This window comes from Lactuca serriola, chromosome 6 (genome assembly GCF_051521515.1).
Source record: "Lactuca serriola cultivar US96UC23 chromosome 6, Lser_US96UC23_V15, whole genome shotgun sequence".
In the NCBI taxonomy this organism is placed as follows: Eukaryota; Viridiplantae; Streptophyta; class Magnoliopsida; order Asterales; family Asteraceae; genus Lactuca; species Lactuca serriola.
In genome coordinates this window covers 75,893,796-75,915,408 of record NC_136413.1, presented here as the reverse complement: position 1 = coordinate 75,915,408, position 21,613 = coordinate 75,893,796, and positions in this window count along the sequence as shown.

The following is a 21,613-nucleotide window of genomic DNA, read 5'->3' as shown; positions in this document are numbered from 1 at the left end:
CTTTAATCCCTTTAATATTGATTATAAGGGTTGTAGGCTTGAAGCTATAACTTCTCCCTGTATATAGTTTTTTTGTCTTAAACAACTTAATGATTGTAACTATAATGCAGTAATGTGTAACCTCTAGCCAATTCTAAGCATTTCTCAAATATAAGTTGTGAAAGTTGTACTTTCCGTTGTTCACTAATGATGGATTACCAATTTTTTGTCTTCATAGATTACTTGCAAAGTTGAGGCCTATCATATATTGCTAGAAAAATTTTTAGTTCCTTAATTGTGCATGTTTTTTATGAATGAGTTCTTAAAATGTTAATTGAAGTGCTTTTACGTTATAAATTTATATGATTTATGGGTTTTTTTTTTTATTTTACGGTGTAAATAACGGTTTGACGTTGTGGTAGTGGTAATTGCTTTGTATATTAACGACATCATTATAATTTGGTACATTTTTCAATTTAGAATACTATTTAAATTTAATTACATAGAAGTACCTTGCTATGGCTTACATCTCAACAATCAAAAAATTTCAAGTACAAAATACTTCCAAGATATAAAATTATACTTCCATTTTAAAAAATGGAACTGGATTTGAATAGTTTCCTCTTATGACAAAATTTTGTTTTGGGATGTCAGGTAAAGATGTGTTCTTTTGGGATCAAGGTTATTTTTTTTTACCTTTGTTGATACAAACACATGTAGTGGACATTATTCTGCAGATGACAAATATAGTTAACTAGCTTCCATTTTTTTACCAATAGTGGCAATGTTCTTTTTGGGTGAAGTATGTTTTTGCAATGACCCGTCTAAAAATGAGTATTTATATTCGCTGAAAACAAATTATCTGTTGTTGCCAGATTGTGTGGTTAAACTAGGTGAAATATGAGACATCTGGAAAAAAAATAGTATTCAATAAACTATTAAACCGATGATGAAAAACTATATGTTTTACAACTACATATTTGGATATATGTTTTAAAACCATATGAAGATGACATTAATGAAGATAAAAAAAAACAGTCTATAAACTATTAAAGGAATGATGAAAGATCTTTTTTGTATGACTAACAAGTGTGTTTCTTACAGTTTGTAATTGTATGTTGGTATGACAGAGTACATTTATGAGATAAGAAAATGTGATTGCACTCAATTCAATGGCTTTGGTTTTAAACACCTCCAAAAAACGGCACAAAAGTTTATACAAATTTGGAATTATAGTTTACTTGCTTCTTTTATCAATTTCATGCAAACTTTCTTTTGGGCAATAATTATGTGCGGTGTTTCATGCGATCTAGGGAAAATATAACTTTATGTCTACTATTGAACATTATATTCGGAGTGGAGCACAAAGTATGTTACATGTTGGAGATTATTATAATGATATCTACTCTTGAACATTTTTTATGTTTTGTGTGAATAGGTACTCAAACAGAAGGTGGATTCCAGCACATACAACTTTCAGGTGATATAAACCCAACCATAACAGGATAGTTGCAATGACTCAATCACTCTGAAATCATTCCCTTCAATGAAGTTGTAGATTTGAGGAGTTGAGGAAATTTTGCATTTTTTATGATTGATATTATGTGATGTAAGCATATAAGAATTGAAGATTCAATGATTATGTAGGCATTTTTTTCTTTATTTGTTTATGAGGAAAAGTGTTGTTAGTTTTTGAAGTATAGCAAATTATATATTCAATTTAAGTTTCTATTAAGGTATGCATATTTTTGTTTTCAAAAACAATCATTACTTTTGATTATTATTGGTTGTTTTCCTATACTTGTAGGACGGGTACTAAAAAAAGCTTTTATATTTGAATCTTGCTACTTCATTCCAATTTTAATTTTATTCACTGAACACCTCTATATACTATATCGATCTAAAATATTAATAAAATTATCATTACTTTGATTTTCCACAGCCACGAGCTTAATTCTTAATTAACACCCTTATCAATTAGATTTCATTGCTCTAAGAAATACAAAATGGTCATATATCTATATATGGAATATCTAACACTTGATTTCTTTCAATGAAAATAGTTAAAATAAACCTATTACTATTTACATTGTTTTTAATCTACTGTAGAGAGAGTGTTATGTAAGCTTAAAAAATTAGACCAAAATAATCACATGCCTAACATTTTTCCACCGACATACATCTATTATTACATCATTTTTAGATCGATGAAACTGAGAGTAGCTTGTTATTCAAATGTTCTACCTACAAGTAACATTTTAACAATCAGTTCTATTATTTTAGTTTTAGTGGTTTTAATTATATATAATCTTGTGTTTAAATGTTATCAAATTTACGCATTATATTTTCTAGACTTCTATTTATCTAAGTAGCATTGTACTTTCTATTTAAGTTTTCACAAATAGCAATATATAATTGCACTTGTTGATTTTATGTTTTATCCAAATAGCATTGTACTTTTCTCATTAATCATGAATTAAATAAGATTATTTAAATTTTCTAACCGTTTTAAATATTATTTTTCATAATGATCCTAAACTTACCAATATACATCAATTATTCCATAGAAATTTTTTGTTTCTAGTTGTATTTTTATTTTATTTATTTTGCTTTATTATATACCGTGTAGCTCATGGGTTATAACCTAGTTATGTCCATAAAATTATGTGTATATTGTGAAAATTATTTTCAATACATGTGGCATATTGTATAAGCATCCAAATCATTAAATTAAAACATATAAGCAATATGTATGCGGATGGCTACCTAAAAATTGATTAAATACGTATGCATATGGCTACCCAAAAATTGATTAAAGACGACCAAAAAAATGTCAGGATTTTGTGTTATTTTAGAATGAAAACAAAATTGAGCTTGTTTAAAAAAGTGATCAATTTATTATATCTTTCATGAAGACACTCGTTTGATACACTCATATAACTTTGTTGCATAAATAAATCCATAATCCTAACTACTAATTTATATATGTTGTGTGCCACCAATTAGTTATTATAAAGAACTATGGATTACGATGTCTTAAATGATTATATATGACTAAAAACTAAATATTTTGTATATTGATTTTTTTATGTTTTATTGATAGAAAATGTTTATGTAAAGAAATATGACCATGTTGTCTATTTTGTGAAATTATTTTGAATACTGATGTGACATATTTTATAAGCATCCAAATCATGAATTGAACACATGTAAACATCGATTACCTATGGCAACCCAAAAATGAATTAAATAAGAAAACCATAAAAAGTAATGTCATTATTTTGTGTTAGTGTTTGTAATGAAAAATTTGGTCCTATGTGAAAAGGTGATCAAAATACTGTGTCTTTTATGAAAACACCCTCTGAATTAAATCTTGTATGTATTTGTTGTATAAAGAAGTCCGTAGTCCTTTAGATATGTTCTATGAGACCAATAAATTGTTATACAGAACTTCTTATATGAATGATCTCGAAGAAACTTTTATGTTATTAAATATTTAGATTTATTAACAACCCTAGAAATTCTATTCAAATGGAACAGTAAAGGTACATATCGAAAACTTTTATGTTATAGATATTTAGGCGTTGTTTGTTTTTTGGAAAAAAAAACTTTTTCAGACTTCTTATTGCGGCGCAGCGCCAGGGCCGGTCCAGACGGTGGGCAACCCGGACGACCGTCCAGGGCCCACGACTCCAGGAGCCCAAAATTTATGGGCTATGTAGTTTATATATATATAAAAAAAAGTTATTACCTAAATGATTTTTATGGCCTAAAGTTAGTTGAAACTCAATTTAGGTCAAAATATAACAATATAGTTTGATTGTTAGTGCTAATTGAACATGTCTATATTGAAGAGTAAATGATATATATATATATATATATATATATATATATATATATATATATATATATATATATATATATATATATATATATATATATATATATTTAATCTCTTTATTATATTAGTTTTTGAGAGGTCTATTTTTTCTTTTTGCCCCGGGCCCCATATATGTTTGGACCGACCCTGCGGCAGCGCAACACACGCACAACATTTTTCATCTCTCAGCTGTTTGTTTTTCAGAAGTCTTCGGATTAAAAAACTTCTACGCGTGTTCTTCTTGGCGCAACATTTTTTTTGCCTCTTCTTACCTCTTACAACCTCTTCTTTTTCTTTTTTTCTTGCTAAAATATTTGATTATTTATTGCTGAAATCTTATTTCACATATTTTTTGTTTATCCTTGTTGAATTTTTTTTTTCATATTGAATAATAATAATTTATTGATGAAATACAATTATTTTATGCTAAAATATCTTTATTTTTTTTGTTAAAATATCATTATTTTTTTCTGAAATATCAAAAATTATTGTCGAAATGTCATACATTATTAAACTTTCGGTATTAAAAAACTATGTTCGGATTATAAACCAGTTTTTTTTAATTTTTTAATATCTGCAGCAGCATGCAGATATTAAAAAAAAAAAAACACGTTTATTATTACAGTCTGCAGCCGTTTGGTCCACATCTTCTACTGTAGAGAGTTGTAGAGATGGTCCGTAGACTTTATGGATTTTTGCTTTAAAAAAACTAACATCACCTTAGATTCACTTACATCAATTATGTGGGACATTAAGATTAAACCTACATCTAAAGGGCTCTCAACAATAAATATTAAATTTGAAAGTTACTCTTAAGCCGTGTTGTTGTCGAGGGAATGCATGTGATATAAGTACTTAAGATATGATGGTAGATAATGAAATGACAATTTTTATCCTTTTATTTTTTTATGTCATGTAAACTAATTATTTTTTAAATTATTATATTATATATATTACCAACATGTATGATTTCTATAAATTTCGATTTTCTTTTAGGTTATAAGAAACAGCAACTAAAGTTTTTTATTACTAAGATGACACTAATGATTACACTTACATTTAAAAGAATGAAAATATGTTGAAACTTAGGTTTTATTTATAAAAAAAACTCATAGTTTCAGTTTTTTAAATAGAAAATGAAAAAATCCTGATAATTATTTACATAAAAGGACAAGGAGTCTATAATCGTTTACACATTTGAGATTTTCGACAGGAATATTATATTGTAGTCATTAATTATCGGAAAATCATTATATTTTGGTTCATTAGTGACAAAGTCATTGATTTTTCAATAGAAATGACATATAGTATTATTTTACTATAATATTAGTGTATTGTTTGGTCAACGGATTTTATTATATTTTTGTATTTTAAAAAGAATATTATGTAGTCTTATTGTATTACTAAGTGTGAAACTCGTGTAATACACGGGTTGATTAAAAAAATTTATATAAGAAGATATAAATATTAAGTTATTTTTTTAAGAAAACATTAAATATCAAAGTGTAAACATTGAGTATTTTTTAAAATAAAATTTCAAAATATAAAAACAAAATAATAAATAAATAAATAATTTAATTTATACTAATAAAACAAACTACAGAAAAATAATTATATTTTGATCATATAACATTTTTTTAGTTTGTTAATAAAAAACAATAAAGTTTGATTATTTTTTCTATATAGACCATTTTGCCTAAAATAAAAATAAACTTTGAAAAAACCATGCCAATTTTGAATTATATATATTGAAGGAAACATATTAAAACTTGAAAATACAAGGAAACAAATTAATGACACATTAATTACTTTTTATAACCTAAAAATTAGATAGTTAATTAAGAAAATAAAAAATTACCACAAAATGACAAGTGGAAATTAATTACTAACAATTAACCACAAAATTACATATGTGAAAATGCATGAAAATATGATATGTGGCAAAAAGATTTTCATTTATTAGTATGGATGTGTGTGTGAGACAGAGAACATTATCTTATGTAGTCTATTTATATTCTCTTTATGTAGCTCATGATCTTGTTTTATTGTTATCTTACTATATTTTTTATGTCTAACATATGATATTATTTTATTTTATTTTATTTTATTTTGTCTTAAAAAGTGTATTATATGATTACATTTTCTCTAATAAAATGTATTATTTTTCTATAATCTTACTATTGGATATTTGTCTGACAAATGATATTAAGTTAATATAATTGTATTGTATTCTCTTTTTCATTCTTTTCCAAAAGAATCATGTTTATGTTTATGTGAATAATTTTCAGGTTTTTATTTTCATATTGTGGTGTAAAATCCAAGATTATTGTCATGTAAATAATTTTATGTAAATAATTGTCGTTTCATGTTTATCGTTATGTAAATAATTTATCGTTAATTTTATGTAAATAATTTCATTTTCATGTTTATCTTAAACATTAACTTTATGTAAATAGTTTTATTTTTTATGTAAATAAATTTATTTTCATGTTTATCTTAAAAGGTGCTTTTTATCGTTACGTAAATAATTTTATTTTCATGCTTATCTTTCTTAATATTGTGGTGTAAAATCCAAGATTATTGTCCAAAATCCCAAATATGTAAACATTTAATGGTTTTGATGTTTTTATGTAAATAATTTTCAGGTTTTTATTTTCATATTATGTTTAAAGTTAAAGATATGACTTTTCATAAATAAAGTGAAAGTTTAGAATTTACTAGAGATTTCCCTTAAAAGAATCATTTTTATTAACTTTTATGGCTTAGTTTATCTTGATTTACCTATTGAAAAGAATATAAGAAATCCATTTCCGTGTATCTATATCTATATATCTATATATCATATCATATCATATTATATTATAAAGGAATCATTTTTTCTTTCACCACATTCATTTGAAACTCACATGCATTTTTTCTTTCACAACATCCATTTGAAACTCCCATTACTTTTACATTTCTTTATAATAATAATTATAAGTTGGTTAATAAGGTTAAATAAATATCAAATTTAAAGTGTAATCATATATAAACTAAATTTCAATATTAGAATAACATATTGACTTCTACTTATAAAGTTATGTTTTTTTAACTTTTAACATATTATACTTAATTTATTAGTTTTAATATATTGTTGGATGTAAACCATTATCATTTTAAAAATAAAATTTTGGAATAATTTGTATAAAATATTTAAATTATTAATTTGAATATAACATTACAGTGTCAGCTTAAATATAAATTTTAGTTTAACTTAAACAACCCAAAGAATATTTTGTAAATAGTTAAAATTGATTAATTGCAGTGTCTTTCTAATAATGATTATAAGTTGGTTAATAAGGTTAAATAAATATCAAACCTAAAGTGTAATCATAAATATACCAAATTTCTATTTTAAAATAATATATTTACTTCTACTTATAAAGTTATGTCTTTAACTTTTAACATATTATACTTAATTTATTAGATTTAATATTTATTGTATGTAAACCATTATCAGTTTAAAGCTACAACTTTTGAACAGTTTGGATAAAATACTTAAGAGTAAATTACTGAAATCGTCCCTGTGGTTTGGTCGAAATTGCACGTTTGGTCCCTAACTTTTTTTTGCACTCGGATCGTCCTTGTGGTTTGATTTTGTTGCGTTTTTCTTCCCTATGGTTTGGTAAAAATTGCATGTTTGGTCCCTAATTTTATGTATGTAAGGGACGAAAAATGCAACAAAATCAAACCACACGGACGAAAAACGCAACAAAATCAAATCACAGGGACGATCCGAGTTCAAAAAAAAGTTAGGGACCAAACGTGCAATTTTGACCAAACCACAGGGACGATTTCAATAATTTACTCAATACTTAAATTGTTAATTTAAATATAACATTACAATGTCAACTTAAATATAAATTTCAGTTCCACTTAAAAAACCAAAGAATATTTTTTAAATAGTTACAAGTATTAAAATGTAGTGATAAATGCAAAAACTAAATTGAAATCTCAATTTAACTAAAAATATTTCCTAAAGATATTTTTATAAGCATTAAAAGTTTTCAAATAAGTAATTTAAAATAACTTACAATAACAATAGTTAAAAATAACTCTATATAAATGATTATATTGTTACCTTTAAATTGTAATCTCAATTAACCTAAACTATTTCCTAAAGATATTTTTATAACCATTAAAAGTTTTCAAATAAATAGCTTAAAATAACTTACAATAACAATAGTTAAAAATAATTTATTAGTTTTATATATTGTTGGATGTAAACCATTATCATTTTAAATATACAATTTTGGAACAATTTGTATAGAATATTTAAATTATTAATTTGAATATAACATTACAGGGTCAACTTAAATATAAATTTTAGTTTAACTTAAACAACTCAAAGAATATTTTATAAATAATTAAAAGTGATTAATTGCAATGTCTTTCAAAAATGATTATAAGTTGGTTAATAACGTTAAATAAATATCAAACCTAAAGTGTAATCATAAATATACTAAATTTCTATTTTAAAATAATATCTTTACTTCTACTTATAAAGTTATGTTTTTAACTTTTAACATATTATACTTAATTTATTATATTTAATATGTTGTTGTATGTAAACCATTATCAGTTTAAAGCTACAACTTTTGAAAATTTTGGACAAAATACTTAAATTGTTAATTTAAATATAACATTACAATGTCAACTTAAATATAAATTTCAGTTCCACTTAAAAAACCAAAGAATATTTTGTAAATAGTTAAAAGTATTAAATTGAAGTGATAAATACAAAAACGAAATTGTAATTTCAATTTAACTAAAATATTTCCTAAATATATTTTTATAATCATTAAAAGTTTTCAAATAAGTAGCTTAAAATAACTTACAATAACAAGAGTTAAAAATAACTCTATATAAATGATTATATTGTAACCTTTAAAATTAAAAAAAAATATTTGATGTTTTAAATAATTATATTAATAGAAATTAAAACATTAAGCAAATAAATTTTAAAAAATTAATTAACAACAACAACAACTATAAATAACATTAAACCATATATTATATTTAATTTTATTTATGTGTAAATCGCAGATAGAAGTCATTCAACCGATTGAGATTATGCAGTTATAATGTATATATTATCATATAATTCAAAATAATCAATATATTATATCAATTTATTATACGGATTATTATATCAAATTTAATAATACCGTTATTGCTATATTTAAAAAAACATATATTTGTAAAGACTTCAACTATATAGGTGTTTCTGTGCAACGCGCAGACATTCGCCTAGTATACTTATAATTGAAGCATTTTTCCTTTCACCACATTCATTTGAAACTCCCATGCATTTTTTCTTTCACCAAATTCATTTGAAACTCTCATGACTTTTCAATTTCTTTCTAATAATAATTATAAGTTGTTTAATAAGATTAAATAAATATCAAACCTAAAGTGTAATTATATATAAACTAAATTTCAATATTAAAAGAATATCTTTACTTCTACTTATAAAGTTATGTTTTTTAACTCTTAACATATTATACTTAATTTATTAGTTTTAATATATTGTTGGATGTAAACCATTATCATTTCAAAGCTACAAATTTTGAACAATTTGTATATAATACTTAAATTATAAATTAAAATGTAACATACACAATCAGCTTAAATATAAATTTTAGTTTAACTTAAACAACCCAAATAATATTTTGTGAATAGTTAAAAGTGATAAATTGTAGTATCTTTTTGAACTTAAGGAGGGCTTGAAGATGCAAGTGTTCTTCAAGTTTTCTAACCAATACTAGAGAGAAAGGGAGAGGGAAGAGAGGATTCAGATTTTGCATCAAAGAATCAATGAGCAAATAATCTAAGTGCAAGCTCTCTTATTTATATGCATAAAGTGAAGTTATTAACCATTGGTCCTTAGCACTTTAAGAAAACTTGTCCCCATTGTCATAAGCATGTCTCCGATGCCTTTAAAGCATGATTAAACAAGTCATACACTTCTTCTTTTTATGCATATCTCGAAAATTACATAAAGAAGAAGAAAGAAAGTCAAACTTTTATAAACTCTTTTATAAAATATAAACCTTCTCTTTTAGGAAAAACACAAAAGGATTCAACTAGTCCAAAAGTTTGTACATGACTTATAAATCATACCATATGATATATATTGAGTTACTTGCTAATGAAATTTAATATTTTCATGAAATAAATAATTTCCAATTTAATTATAAGAGTTTTATTGACTATTTATTAAAATCAATTTCTATAAATAATCAATTGTATCAAGTTGTTAGTGTGAACAATTAGTATCATACGTTATTTAGTAATATCACTTTAATATAACTCTTGAGCATACTAGGCCTTTCAATCTCCCACTTGCGCAAGACTCATATTAGACTGATATAGACAGCGGTGAACGTCTAGCAACATTTCACTGCCCCTAAGACCATACGACTGTTTGTGCTATTCTATCAACGCCCAATTCCCAAAAAGCTCAAAGCTACAATTGGTGTATAAGGTAAGTTTATTAGTTATCCCTGTGCTACAGACATCATGTTGAACATGAGATTCAGATAGCGATCAATCTCATTAGTTGTTCAAATTTTTGGTAAGGCGCCTTAGATGTCTAACTCTCAACACATAAGAGGAATAAATCCCATCTTGACTACATAAGCCTCTTGCATAGTTCACACCATACCTGAAAATGGCTTTTATAACTTCCCATTTAAGGAACAACATTTGACCATTATCAAAGCATAATACTACCTAAACTCAAGTCTCACTATGTATCTGAGGTGTTAAGGATACAAAGCTAGTACCTTTTAATCAAGTATCATTCATGATAGCGATCCATGAGATGATCTTGATGCGGGTCAGTTCAATACTAGTTCTCTGACAAGTACCTATGAAACTTGGTTACAACCACTTGACTACTTTCATCTAGTGAGAATCAACCAATCCAATTCATATTAGTCTTACTTTATAATTGCTCCCGAAATTATGACTGACTATGAACCTTTAGAATAAAAACATTATTCATGGATTAAACATGTTAATATAGAACACAACAAGTATTAATGTGATGACTATATCCCAATATATCATAACATTTTCTAATAGTTGTTGTTATAATGTTCCAATATCTAGATACTAAATCCAAATCAAAATCCCATTTCTAGAATAATAAAGTCTTATAGTTGAAGTGTGACCATTCATACTTAGCTCAAAATAATGACTTTATCAATGGATCTGACAAAATTTAATTTGTGTGAATTCTGTGAATACTATCATCTCTATACTTAACTTTACTCTAAGTATAGTTAAATATCTTTGAGAATATGATTGGTGTTCTTTCGTGACATAGAGTCTCTTAGCTTGATTAAGTATACTCTCAAAGTCACAAAGATTTCTATGTGATCCTCAAATGATAGAAATCAACATAGTTTTTCCATGATCTCATTCATCCAATCATATTTGAATTCAACTTCGAAAGTAGTGTATTCTTATTTTGTAGTAGACTGTGTCATTATATTTTGCTTGGACCTCATACCAACAAAACTTACTCTTCATTCCATAATGAAGTCAAAATTCAATCATAATTCATAATTATTTATATCTATTTAGAAATTAACATCTTGTGTAGCTCTTTCCTTAAAGATCATTTCAAAATTGATAGTCTCGTATACATTCTCCTAGTTCTTCTAAAGTACTCTTAGAATGTTTTCTTAGTCATCCAGTGACTTAACCATGTATTTAATTAGTATCCTATGACATGCTTACAGCATGATCAAATACCATGTCTTATGCATAATATGGCATAAATGATGAATTCATCAGCCAAGCAAATAGAATATAAATCATTTCATTTAGTTCAAACCTATGAGCTATGTACTTTTGAGGCTAGCTCATAATGGTGCCATATGACAATGCTAAGAATTATCCAAAAGAATCTTGTTTCTTGATCCTTTTCAAGATATTGCCAATATATGTATAAGGACATGAAACTTTTAACATTCGTTTTATCTATCCCTTATAGATTTTACATTCCAAGAATGTATCTTCTCCTTCCCAAGTCTTTCATTTTAGAAACACTATCCGAGTCAAGGTGAAAACGACCTTGCTTAGTCATAATGTGATTTCAAATGATTAAGTACGTCTCATTCATACAAGATTAGGAATTTCACTATGCTCCCACTAGTTCTTAGTAAACACACATGTTCTATTCATTTCGATAAAAACACACCTTGTGGTTTTACATAAAATGATAATTATAACATTTAGACGTTCGCTTTATATCCATAAGTGGAACTCAAGCTCTACACATTTTGTTAGGATAATATGGATTAAGAAAAACTCCATGCTAAACTATATAGATATCTTCCGGTAGATGTTTATTAAGAAAAGCGGTCTTGAAATCATATCTCATACTAAGAATATGAATTTATAGTAAATAATTTCCTTGTTGATCTAATCAGAGCTTCGTGTGAAAAAGGTTTGATCACAGTCAATGTCATGAGTATGATGGAGACCATAGTAAATGACATGAGTATGAGAAAATCCTTTTATTACAAGTCTTGCTTTAAATGCATATGGTTATCAATGTAATTTATTCCTTCTAGAAGAATTATTTACTCCTTCTAACCTTGCTATAGGGATAAAATTTAATCAAGCCCATACTTAATTCTCATACATGGATTACATCTCATGTTCATGACTCTAAGTTATTTATCAGATTCGAGATCTAACATAGCATCTTGGTATTTGATGGATTTTCCAGAAACCATCAATAAAATATCATCAACGAGAGATTCCATATTTCTCAAGTAATAGATGAATTCTACCATTAATGCGAACAATTTGTGTTTGTGAATAGCTATTATTCAATTTTAACAATCCTTGTTAAAACTAGTGTCAGCTATTACTACATAAGGTTATGGTTCTTGAGCTGCTTCAAGTTCCATGTACCTCCCACTCGCTTTGCCATTAGAAGCTTGCTTTCTACTAACTTAGCTTTCATAAGAATAAGAGGACTTATTCTTGGCGGGTTTTCATATAATAATCTAAGCCACATTTAGATTTTTATACAAATATGTATTTAGTAGATTTTGGGTTTAGAAGCTTTAGTCCAACATCAGCCTCAACTCCATAAAACATTTAGTAAGATGAGGATGGAACCTTTCCATACTAAATCTTATAAAGTGTCTAATCTACTTATTAGTTGGTATTTGTATTCAAGATACAATTAATAGTGATTCAAATATTATCCCAAAAAGATTAAAGGAGGATATTTCTACCGATTAGAAAGTAAATCATACCAAGTAAGATTTGATTCATCATTTACTATCATCAAGGGCTCAGATGGTTCTTACCGATTTGTATCTAAACTTTTGAAACCTTCAACCAAGATTTCATAATTATGTTTTACCACATAAAATATAATTAAAAATACTATAGTTGTTAATATAGTTGATTTGGTATCTTGTGCTTAATCTCAAACACTCATCAGAAAGGAAGTCATACACCAAGGTGTATAGTTCCTTAATAATTTTCTCTACACTTTAGTGAAAATTTCATTAGGAATCCTTTGATGGGTTTTGAGCATTCTAACACTCTTGTGGTGTACATGCAACCCTAAATGCTTTGGATCTATGTTTTTTCTAATATATATGCAAACTTTCAAAATTCCAAAGCATCATCCTAACTAGCATACAATGGAGTAACTATACTACAAAAATCTAGTTAGATGACATACCTTTTAGTGTAGTTGAAACCTTGAAGCTTTAAGAGCCTAGCACCAATAGTGTGAATGCCTCAAGTGGAATCACAAATCATCACCAACAAATGGAAGTGCTTGAGAGGAGATAATATGCACTCAAAATCGGCTAGCAGTCTTACAAGAACTCCAGGTGCCGATTTCATGAACCAAAGCGCTTCTTATATAGTGTGGCTACATTAGGGTTACACCATGCAAATCCTAATGTGCATGAATTTCCACATTCCTCATGCTCCATGGGTTTTAACCTCCATGGAGTATCCATGGGTCACCACATGGGTTTAGCCCAACATAAGGAATCATGGATCATTAGCCCACTTTCTAAGAATGAATGATTTACACAATCAATCCCTATATATTTAATTAGTCTCTTTTAATCGCAAAATTAATTCCAAATTAATTCTTGATCAATACTAATTAAATAATATGATTTCATATTAATATATTAGAACTTATAATATATTAATAAATCATAATTATCCTTTTCTCAAAAGTCCATCCTTCAAATTGTTCCAGTGAAGTGCAAGCCAAATGGACCATGCTACTCTCGGGTCAACCACATACCAAATATAGTTATGGACTTAGACACCTTATCCAACAGTCTCCTACTTGGATAAGTCTAATAACTATAATTGTAAGTATAACTTCAGGATCCGACTAGCAATCGTGGCTCTTAAATGCCATTGTCGAACTTAGACGTACCATTTTAGATAAGTGATCATAGAATCCTCTGTTCTCTTGATATCAGCTGGACAAACACATGGAACACAGTCAATCTTATTATCTAGCAGTTTGTTTCCCAATTTCTGATTCGTTTGACATAGAACTTAATCGAACACATCAATTTAGTTCTAACCGGGCCCGACACATAAGTCAAAACAAAATCATCGGGAGGCCCAAGATATGGATTTTAATCCTCCAAGGACTAAAAGGAATAGATAAACTTCGACAGTATATGCTTGTACTAACTATTCACTGAACCATACACAACATCACGTTTTATAACATCGAGTTACCGATGCGTTTTCGTACTATCAATGTACAACCAACTCATAGTCAACAACTCATATATCTAGGTTTGAAGAATTATATGATATTATTGTCTCACGATCACTCGAGATAAATTCCATGAAGTGATACAAGTGAATCTGGGTTGAATCCAATACTCAGACCTTATGAGTACTCATGAATCTCATAGCAATGTCTAACCATTTCTGACAATCTACAAGCAAAATTCATGACAGTCGTAATTCAACACCTACTTCCAAAGTATGATCGACTGTGGATGGTTTGAATAATGCAATTATTCTGGAAATCAAAACATGCAACATGAAACAATAGTAAATGATTAACACAAGACAGTACAATACTAGTAAATAAAAAGCACCTTTCATTTAAGCATCAAATGTCAATTACATTTCAACTATTACAAGTTTCGAAAGCTATCTAATCAATTAAACTAATGCCATCCCTCAGCCCAATGCGCCTCGCATGTTGTAAATACTTAACCCTACTCAGTCCCTTCGTGAGGGGATCTGCTGGGTTCCCATCTGATGATACCCTCTTTGCCACGAGTAGTCCTTCTTCTATCTTGTGTCTTATGAAGTGATATTTCATTTCGATGTGTATGGACCTTCCACGATCCCTCGGTTCCTTGGCTAAGGCAACTGCACTATCGCTGTCACAGAAAATCTCCACAGGCTCCTTTATAGCTGGTACCATTCAAAGGTCTCCGATAAAGTTCTTCAGCCATATCGCATCCTTTGACGCTTTGCTTGCTGCTATGTACTCTGATTCGCATGTTGAATCAGCTACAGTCTCCTTCTTGGAACTTTTCCAAGTAATTGCTCCTCCATTCAGGGCAAACACCCAGCCCGACTGAGAGCGGGAGTTATCCCTGTTGGTTTAAAAGTTGGCATCGGTATACCCCACCACTCTCAAATCATTACTCCCACCAAGTGTAAGGACTCAGTCCTTAGTCCTCCGCATGTATTTGAGAATGTTTTTCACCGTAATCCAGTGAGCCTTGCCAGAATTCCCTTGATATCTGCTGACCATGCTCAAAGCAAAGGCCACATCAGGGCAAGTACAATTCATAGCATACATGATCGAGCCAATAGCGGAAGCATATGGTAATCGACTCATCTCAGCTATCTCAACCTCTGTACTATGACACTGAGCCTTGCTCATTCTAGCATTGTGCTGGATCAGTAAGTCACCTTTCTTGGAATTATGCATGTTGAACCTTTTCAACACTTTGTCCAAGTAGGTACTTTGACAAAGTCCAATTAGTTTCTTACTCCTGTCTCTCAATATCCTTATCCTTAGGATATAGGCAGCTTCTCCAAGGTCCTTCATAGCGAAACACTTCCCAAGCCAACCTCCTGCAAGGTTGAGATGTCATTTCCTATGAGTAGTATGTCATCCACATACAGTACCAAAAAGCTAACTATACTCCTACTAGCTCTGACATATACACAGGACTCATCCTCACTTCTCGAAAAGCCAAACTCTTTGACTTTCTCATCGAAACAAAGATTCCATCTGCAAGACGCTTGTTTCAATCCATAAATGGATTTCTCAAGCTTATACACTCTATTAGGGTACTTAGCATCGACAAAACCCTCTAGCTGACTCATGTAAACATCCTCAGCCAACTTCCCATTAAGGAAAGCAGTTTTGACATACATTTGCCATATTTCATAGTCATGAAATGCAACAATGGCTAGCATAACCCTAATAGACTAATCTTCGCTACTAGTGAGAAGGTATCATCATAGTCAACTCCCGGAGTTTGAGTAAAGCACTTCGGGACCAGTCGCGCCTTATAAGTGTGTACTTTCCCATCCATGTCAGTCTTCTTCTTGAAGATCCATTTGCACCCGACTGTCTTACGACCTGATACATTGTCAACCAAGTTCCAAATTTGATTGTCATACATGGACTGAATCTCGCTATCCATAGCCTCTTTCCATTTAGCAGACTCGGGGCCTACCATGGCTTCCTTGTAGTTGTTAGGTTAATCCAAATTTACCAGTGTGCTATCACTGATAAATGTATCACCTTCTACAGTAATATGGAAACCATAAAACTCAGGTGAAACTCTAACTCTACCGGAACGCCTCAGTGGTACAGACTCGTCAATCGGCTCAACATGAGAGTCCTCCTCAGGTTGATCGCTAGTGTTTGAGGTTCCTTCACCGCTTGACTCTTGAAGTTCTTCTAGGTCAATTTTCCTCCCACTGTCCCTTTGGAATACAAGCTCTCTCTCACAAAAGACTGCTCTCCTCGCAACGAAGACAACATTGTCAATCGGTCTGTAGAAGAGATAACCAAAGGATTTTTGCGAGTAGCCGATAAAAATACACCGCTCACTCCGAGGTTCAAGCTTGTCGTGAGTTACGCGCCTCACGAAAGCCTCGCAACCCCAAACCTTGATGTGTGCTAACGAGGGAGCCTTCCATGTCCACATCTCGTGAGGTGTTTTGGCAACCTTTTTAGTTGGGACTCGATTAAGGATATGGGTGCAGTCTCCAAGGCGTACCCCAAAATGAGATTGGTAACGAAGCTCAACTCATCATGGAATGAACCCTGTCTAACAAGGTTCAGTTGCGCGTCTCAGCCACACCATTAAGTTGTAGTGTCCTAGGTGGCGTCAACTATGAAACAATTCCACACTCCTTAAGATAGTCTAGGAATTCAATACTAAGATACTCACCACCGCGATCGGATCGGAGCATCTTTATCTTCCTGCCTAACTGATTTTCCACTTCTTGTTTAACTCTTTGAATTTCTCAAAGGTTTCTGACTTATGCTTGATTAAGTAGATATAGCCATATTTGTTGTAATCATCAGTAAAGTCACATAGAAGCGGTTAGCATCCCTTATGGCGGTTCTGAAGGGCCCACACACATCGGTGTGTATGAGATCCAAAAAACCCTCACCCCTTTCACAAGAACCATTGAAGGGTGACTTAGTCATTTTTCCAAGCAAACAAGAAAGTGTCATCTGACCTTAATTCGAATGAATACAAAACTCCAGCCTTCTGGAGTTAGCCTATGCGCTTCTTGTTGACATGTCCAAGACGACAATGCCACAAGGATGCCTTATCCAAATCATTAGAAGAATCGATATGCAACATATTATTTCCTAAGTTGTGTACAACCATCATGGTTTCATATACACCATTACAAGGTAATGCTCTAAAATAAAAAAATAAAAACACCATTATAATAAGCATTTATTGCACCAATTTCATTATCAAACGAAAATGTGAAACCTTTTTTATACAAACCATGAAAGGAAATAATATTTCTCGCCATATCACACGAGTAGCAACAATTATTTAAATCTATTTCTAACCCACTACTAAGCAATAAAAAAGTAAGCTCCAATCTTGGTGACAAGTGAAACCTTCCAATTCCCCATGATCAAGTTTATCTTCCCGTGCTCCAAATCCTTACTTCTTTTTAGGCCCTGCACATCAGAACAAATGTGAAATCCACAACCTGTGTCAAGCACCCAAGAGTTAGTATGTGATGAGTTTTTAGATAGAATAGTATAAATACCTGCATGGGTGGGTTTAACCTTCTCATCCTTAACATCCTGCAAGTACTTGGTGAAGCTTCGCTTCCAATGCCCTTTTTCATGGCAATAAAAACACTTTGCTTTTTTTGGGATGGTCGAGGGAGTAGCAGAATCTCCTTTGGTTCCACTTGAAGAGGATCCATCAAGAGACTTTCCCTTGCGGCTCTTGGAAGGAGCCTTCCTCTTCTTCCCCTTGCTTTTCCCAATTGCCAGGCTAGGGGCATTAGCACTAGGAGTGGTTACAACATATTTACCTTTGAGACCACTTTTGGCAGTCCTCAAAAGACCCTAAAGCTTGCTCAGAGTGACTTCCTCCTTGTTCATATGATAAGTCATGCAGAACTGATCATAACATGGAGGTAAGGAGTGTAGAATAATATCTATAGCCAACTCCTCATCAAAGCTCACATTCTATTTGAGCAGACAATTCACAAACCTTTGCATTTTCTGCAAGTGGCCCGTGATGGGTTCACCATCCTTCATCTTTGTTATACTCATGAAGCAGATGATTTCATACCGCTCTTGACGAGCACTCTGATGGTATATTTCCATCAGGTCCCGATGCATCTCAAAAGGATAGCAGTCCTCATAGGACTTTTGGAGTTCAGGATACATGGTGTCAAGCATGATACAAGCCACCTTGGTGGCATCTTTCTCATGTCCCCTGAAATCAAAAATCTCCTGAGTCGCAACAGACTCATCGATTTCCTTAAGCTCCTTGTTGAGGAAATATTCCTTGTCCTCGTAGCGAGTGACCATCCTCATGTTCCTAATCCAATCATTAAAATTAGTCACATCAAAGATGACTCTCCCACAAAGGTTCATGAGAGAGAAAGAGTCGGTAATGTTTAAGCCAGAAGTAGTGTTGGAAGACATCTGAAAAGAAAGAAAGACAAAGTTTAGATTAGATAAAGAGTCCTTAATATAACACCCAAAATGAAATATTAAGGCTAGGACCCAACACAATATTTTACAATTTGGAAGAGGGATGCCGTAATCCAACTTGCAAAATATTTAAAGGTAGGTAAATTACGATTTACGAATTTCCACCATTAAAAACGAAACGTGATGATTAATTTTTAATTGGGTTTGAAATTCCTAGATCCTTTGAGATTCATTAAACAATTCAATGGCATGTTTAAATCTCGATTATGCCCTTCAGGTTTGTGACTGGGATACCGAGGATCACAAACAAGGTATAAATAACTATGAAAATGTACTTGGTACTCTCAATGTCAATTATCACCTTAATCAATGTGCCGGTTAACCACACACGCTCCATTGACCTTATAATAAACATTAAGCTACCCTCTGCAACCCTTACTAGTCCAAGTTAATGTACCGGTTAACCACACATGCTCCATCAACGACTTGGTAAGGTGCAAAGTGTAATTTCATGGATTAGCATCAATTTCAAATTTTTCCTAAAGTAACTAAGATTGGGAATTTATAAAAGGTTTAGTTACTTTATATTTATCATTATACATTTAATGAGAATTATAGTCTTTGTCCTACCTGTTCGGCTAACAACCCTCCACCAGTCAAGGAAGCGGTGGGTGAGAGTGGACACCCATTAAACCACCATTTTATACATACATATATATATATATATATATATATATATATATATATATATATATATATATATATTAAACCTATAATATTATAATAGTATAAGGGTTGAATTTTAACTTTTAAAATTCTGAGGTTTGAAATTAAAGTTTCATTTAGTGATACTTTACAAAAAAAACTTGAGAGCAAGTTTTGAAACTTGTTAAAACTCTTCAAGTTCATAACATGTGAGTTTAATGACATCTTTAATAGAAAAACCTTTCATGTTCCATAACATCCATAACTTGAGGACAAGTTATGGGGTCCATTAAAATCATTTAAAACATTATTTAACTTATAAAATAATCAAATAATTCATATAAGATTCAATTAAACTCATATGAACAAGACAATTCAAATCAAACAAATTTCATGTAATTAGCCTAACCATATAAACTCGCATGAATTTCCACATTCCTCATGCTCCATGGGTTTTAACCTCCATGGAGTATCCATGGGTCACCACATGGGTTTAGCCCAACATAAGGAATCATGGATCATTAGCCCACTTTCTAAGAATGAATGATTTACACAGTCAATCCCTATATATTTAATTAGTCTCTTTTGATCGCAAAATTAATTCCAAATTAATTCTTGATCAATACCAATTAAATATTATGATTTCATATTAATATACTAGAACTTATAATATATTAATAAATCATAATTATCCTCTTGTCAAAAGTCCATCCTTCAAATTGTTCCGGTGAAGTGCAACCCAAATGGACCATGCTACGCTCGGGTCAAGCACATACCAAATATAGTTATGGACTTAGAAACCTTATCCAACATCCTTTACATATAAATAAGGCTCACATATGTCAAATAAACTACATTATTTTCCTTTAAATATCCCTTTCTTGAAGTTGGAATATGTGAACGCCATTTATATGATAAAGATAACAATTTCAAAGATAAGTTTGATTTAAAACAAGTTTAAATCAAAAGTGTTTGCATATAGAACTTAATTTTATTTATAAAATGTTGATATTTACTTTACAATTCTATTAAGAGATCTAGTCTCATAAATAGAAGTTAATCATTTTAGAATATGAATATTATCGTTACGAAAAAACGATTAAGTAAATGATCAAACATTTGAATAAAATAACCAAGACTTGAATTTAGACATGCTAACTTAAAACATACATTGTTCCAAAACAAATAATGGTTTACATTACAAGTAATTTTGTAACACCGTAAAAATTAAAACAATTTTTCACATTTGAAAACACATTTTAAATAAAACCATTCATTCATAAAATGTCATAACATCATGTTTTTATTTCATAAATGTCTCCCAAGATCAAAATACATCCAATCCCATGTGTGTGTACGAATCAAGCCGACGCCTTTCCACGGTCATCACTGGTACCTGAAACACATAACACTGAACACTGTAAGCATAAGCTTAGTGAGTTCCCCAAAATACCACACTAACACATAATAGCCACTCGAGGCTGTAACTATGTTGACCCTCTGGTCAATGTGTCTCAGTGGGGCCCTCCAGCCCCAACTCTCTGTGGGCCCTCTGGCCCTAACTCTAGGGACCCGAAAGTCCCAACTCTATAACTCTGAATCATGCATATCACAAATCACAATAAATCACATCACATAATAACATGCAATCACACTGGCATATAACTCTATAATACTCTGTCTCTTAACTCTATTACCACACTAGGTAAAATATAGTGAGAAGACTCACCTCGGGTATCTCGGTAAATCTCTGACTTGGTAAACGCTGGCCTAGCCTCCGCCTCCAAGTGTAGCCC